The sequence below is a fragment of the Schistocerca gregaria genome, chromosome X (assembly GCF_023897955.1).
Source record: "Schistocerca gregaria isolate iqSchGreg1 chromosome X, iqSchGreg1.2, whole genome shotgun sequence".
Taxonomy (NCBI): domain Eukaryota; kingdom Metazoa; phylum Arthropoda; class Insecta; order Orthoptera; family Acrididae; genus Schistocerca; species Schistocerca gregaria.
In genome coordinates, this window is record NC_064931.1 from 511,947,592 (window position 1) to 511,953,311 (window position 5,720).

Sequence of the window (5,720 nt, forward strand, 5' to 3'; positions counted from 1 at the left end):
ACTGGAACCAACACAGATGAAGCAACAGAAAACCATTTAGACTGATCAAAACCGCGCATACGTCGTTTTCTGAGAGGTTTCGTGCTTTTACTCGTTCTGTAATCGGATAACATGCTCCGAAGCGAACTGCTTTATCGTCACACTGATAAATCACCAGGAGTGGTTGTAGATTTGTGCCTACAGCACCAGCTCCCTGTTATCAGCTTTTATGACTCAGTGTTCTCCTTTTACTCTTAAGTGAACAGCATAAATAAACCAGGACACTGCGTGTGACGAACATCCAATTTTTGGATCTCTCCAACACATCATTCAAAAAATAGTGAAAATAAACCACATAAAATTTCCTAGGAGCGAATAAATATCAAAAACAACATTAATAATTCAGTAATAATCATAGAAGTTTGGTGCATTCCATCATTCAGCTGATGATTATTAAAAGTTGCCTATACAGTCTGTACAAAACCTGCAGTACGAAAGCAGAGAGTTTCTTAACACTGCGTTACTGAATTTTTTTCTGGTTGTTCTACTTTATAGTGGGAGGAAACAACTGACTTTACGTACATCACATTTCCAAAGATACTCGGCGCTATGACAACAGTTGAATTCGCATCAGCAAACGAGCGCAGTAGCCCAGAGATAGTGACGTGCTCATTCCGGGACCTGAATCTCACTGCTGTAGTAGCAGCTAAGACGGAAAAACTAAGACATTTCTCACAAAGGGAAAGATGAGAAAAATTATTGTGATTTAGGAGTGAACTGACCTCCTCGGCCGGCCGCTGGTGGCCGAGCGATTCAGTCTGGAACCGCGCGACCGCTACGGTAGCAGGTTCGAATCCTGCCTCGGGCATGGATGTGTGTGATGTCCTTAGGTTAGTTAGGTTTACGTATTTCTAAGTTCTAGGGGACTGATGACCTCAGATGTTATGTCCCATAGTACTCAGAGCCATTTTTTTGACCTCCTTGCAGTTTCATGTTGTCACCTATTACGTAAGAATTACTCAGTATATTTGATGAGCCGGCCGCGGTGGCCGTGCGGTTCTGGCGCTGCATTCCGGAACCGCGGGACTGCTACGGTCGCAGGTTCGAATCCTGCCTCGGGTATGGGTGTGTGTGATGTCCTTAGGTTAGTTAGGTTTAAGTAGTTCTAAGTTCTAGGGGACTTATGACCTAAGATGTTGAGTCCCATAGTGCTCAGAGCCATTTGAACCATTTTTTTATATTTGATGAAATTTACAAAAAAAATGGAAGGATAATTTAGATCCAGTCCCGAAGAAATTCGACGACCACAGACATGCCAGACAAACTTCGTGATGTTTCCAAGTCTAAGGTTTTCCAGCTCAAGGAACATATCTCACTTGGTTTTGCTTTCCAAACCTTGCTGGATCTCTGGACTACCGGACACCAACTTGAGGGCAGTCTTCATTCAACGCACGTCTTCATTCAATACACCTACAGAATACGTCACTGACTTTTACATGGATTCTACATGATAATTATAATTTTCTGAATGTAAATAAACGACAGAAACCTTGTAAATCTAAGTAAAATACAGGTATTCTGTGATTTATGTAATTCCATTATTATATGTTTATATGCGTAATTGTGTAATGAAAATGTTATTGCCTCATGAAAATTGTGTAAGATGAAAGCTCTTATGTAAAATTTTTGGAATGAGCCATTCCTATCGTAAATATAGTTTAGCCATATTTCTAGGACTGTAAAACACCGATGGTGATTAGCAGCTCAGATTTCGGCAGTTTTTTGCTACGAAACGCATCGTATGAGGTAGAGCCAGTGCTTCACAAGTATGCCGCAGATGGTAAGGAAACTGAAAATTACATCATAGTATCGGTAAGTTCACAGAGTACATCTACATCTACGTGATTACTCTGCTATTCACAATAAAGTGCCTGGCAGAGGGTTCAATTAACCACCTTAAAGCTGATCTCTACCGTTCCACTCTCGAACGTCACGCGGGAAAAACGAGCACTTAAATTTTTCTGTGCGAGCCCTGATTTCTCTTATTTTATCGTGATGATCATTTCTCCTTATGTAGGTGGGTGCCAACAGAATGTTTTCGCAATCGGAGGAGAAAAGTGGTGATTAAAATTTCATGAGAAGATCCCGTCGCAACGAAAAACGCCTTTGTTTTAATGATTACCACTCCAATTCATGTATCATGTCTGTGACACTATCTCCCCTATTTTGAGATAATACAAAACGAGCTGCCTTTCTTTGCACTTTTTCGATGTCATCCAGGTGGTGGCAAGATCTGTCGAAGTGTCATCGTCTTCGCAAGTCACGACTGTGTTTGTTCTAGATTCAAGTGTCGTTCAAAAATGGTTCAAATGGCTCTGAGCACTATGGGACTTAACATCTATGGCCATCAGTCCCCTAGAACTTAGAACTACTTAAACCTAAGGACAGCACACACATCCATGCCCGAGGCAGGATTCGAACCTGCGACCGTAGCGGTCACGTGGTCCCAGACTGAAGCGCCAGAACCGCATGGCCACACCGGCCGGCCAAGTGTCGTAAGAGAACAGCATTTTATCTCTTAAGTGACAGAGCTGCAGCCATTTGGCTTCATGAATATGGCGAATAATTCATGTCCAAGCGATCCCACATGAAGCGAGAAATCCATTTTCTGATGTAATTTCTTCGACAGTAGTCGCCCCATACAAGGTTCAATGGTTCGAGCTCCCACCACTGCATTCACACCTCTATTAAATCCAAAAGGAACAAAATGTCACAAATGTTAAACTTTTTCGTATAAGTACTGTATTTAACAGGCCGTAATCCGCTTCAGGAAGTCAGCTTTCTCGTCTACAAACAATTCTGCTCATAACCAACTAATATGCAAGGTTCAAGATGTCAACAAAAAAGCAATACTAGAACCTCAAATAAAAATTACGATTAATATATACACTCATAGCAACCTACGTACAAATACGTCACGCAAAATCACCACCAACTTATTCACCAACCTCCTTTTTCTGGATAAATTTTGTCCAGACTTGTAGATTACATGCTCAGAATTTCTCACATCATATGCTGTGTGAAGACTAATTACAACGTTATTGTTATTGCTTGGTGTATGCTAAGGTTATCGAAAATATTTCACACTAAAAACCAAGCTACAATATTAAATAATCTTATATCAGCAAATGTGAGTGCAGAAAATTGTTCTGATCACAACATGCAGCCACGAGCTCTTCTCGGAAACATTGTTCTAACAATTTTCTATCACTGGCGCGCTAAAAAATGAAGTAAATTACCCAAGAGCTTCCAATAGATTGATACTATTAGCAGACAGACAAGGCATCGCTTACTAAAACACAGAAGAATTGGGGGGAATAACTCACCTTACAATGAAAAGATAGTGCAGCAGAGTAGCTCAAATGGAAGGTAACGCTACATGTGGAAACCCCCACATCCTACAGTGTTGGTAATTTGTGCAGATGGTCATTATATGATTTATATCAGTGATTACAAAATCAAATAAACTGGACGCATTAGGCAACCGAGGCAGCTGGTTAATGGCGATTCAATCGAACGATGAAATTAATGTATTCAACAGGCTGTTATCCACTCGTAGGTTTGTATGCTTAGGGTCTGCTTTCCATTCCCTCCAAATTCACATTAAATATTTTTTTTTTCAAAGTGGATCAGCGGCAGAGGCGAAAATGTAAATATGTAGATGCTCTGCCACTAGTAACCTTTCTTACAGTTGAAACTTTACATAGTTAATGAACCAAACACCACGTAATGTCACAGGAAACTTATTCCATCTTTTATTTCAGCTTGAGATGTTAAGTAAATTGGTTCTGGACTGGGATTCGAACCAAGGTTTTCACTTCCGCAGAAGTTGATCCCTTCATGATGATACGGATCCATTAATTCTTTGTCTGCTCAAGATTGCGAACTAGTCAATGTCTCCAAGTAAGGCACGTGTCTGGGTTCCAAGGTTGGTCCAGCACAAAAATTTTCATAACTTCTTTTCAAGCTCTAGCCCTTTTCGTCACATCACTGCAATTTTATACATGCCAATCCTAACTACTGATGATAAAAATTCGATACTTAACGGTCTCTGATTGTTGGTAGCGACGATATGTGCAAGGTTATGAACACTTAGCTACGTTATTTCTAGTTCAAACATTCGCACATCTCACTGCTAGTGAAATAAACCTACATTTAACTTCAATTTTCACGTCTCTTTATTCCTAGTCAATAATGAATATCAGCTCTGAGTTCGAATCTCGGTCAGGCACAATAGCTTTGCTTACTTTGCATTGTCTGTACATACTTGGTTTGACTCTACATCCAGAACAAAACAGTATGTCGTGTCTTTTAAGGTTCAAATGTAAACACAACTAGCAGCTCTTGATTTTTAATGTCACTTCGTGTCAAATAACAAGGCTGATAAGTAACTTTCGAACTGCACATGGATACACATGACATCATGGATACAGTGAAATTACTTGTGATACGTTGCTGATGGTGAGATTTCCATGGAGCACTTGACGCTATTAATCGTGCTTTTCTAATGGGCTAGTTCATTAACCAGTTTATGCAAACGACGGTTCACGGGTGGTCGGAAAACCTTTTAGAGAACAAGAATACTTCGAACTTTCATAGACGTTTGAGAGTCCAGATATTCTTGAAAGATCTCTTACTCACCAAAAATAAATAAATAAATAAATAAATAAATGTTTTTATAAGGGATTACTGAATGATTTTCGTGGTTGACTTATGGGCATTAGTTGTCTCGGGTGCTAATGAGAGTAGTAACATTTTAGGAATGTCACCAATTGCAACAAATTTGAGTTTACAAGCGTCAAGCGCTGTCTCATCCCTAGCATGGCGTTACCTGATATATGTAGTATCGTGGTATTAATTTGCATCTGGGGTTATTGCCATACAGAGCAGTGTTCTCAGGTGGTCAGCTCCGATAACAACTTTTATAGTCAAACGACTGTAACGAAAAGAATTCAGAGAACTTGCAAGACAGTTACGTTAATGTAAATAACGTGGAACGCAGTTCAGGTCGTTTTGAACATGTTAGGGCACGTAAAATATTACTGTACTTTCCTTGGATGACACCTGACGCTTTATTTCACTTCTGTTAAGCATTCGCCGTTCAGAATAACATATTGGGTTCTATTAGTCAAATCAAAAAGCGTCAGTTGCAGTGAAGGGAGAAAGTATCACGTGGATAGAAATACGAAAAGGAGTAAGAGAAGGCTGCTGTCCGTCTCCTACGCTTTTTAATCTATTCTTAGAAAATATGACTGAGTACAGCCGACTAGATGTCAAGGGGGTAAATGTTGGAGGAAGAAGAATACGATGCTTGAGGTTTGCAGACGACACGGGACTACTAGCAACAGCTGAAAAAGAAATGCAGGATGTATTAGATACCACTGAAACTAAAAGAAAGATTATGATATGAAAAAGAAAACAAAATCAATGGCACTAGGAGGAAATAAAAGGGTAAAGATAATGCTGAATGTAGAAATGTTAGAACATGTGCAAAGCTTTATAAAACTCGGAAGCAGGATGGGAACCGACTGGAAGAGCAGCACAGAAATAAAACCAGGATAGCAATGGCAAAAGAGGTAGTTTATAAAAAAGCGGAATTATATGCAGCAATACTGATAAAGATTTTAGGAAAATCTTAATAATAAAATGTTTTGGATGGAGTTTCTTGTATGGTGGTGAAA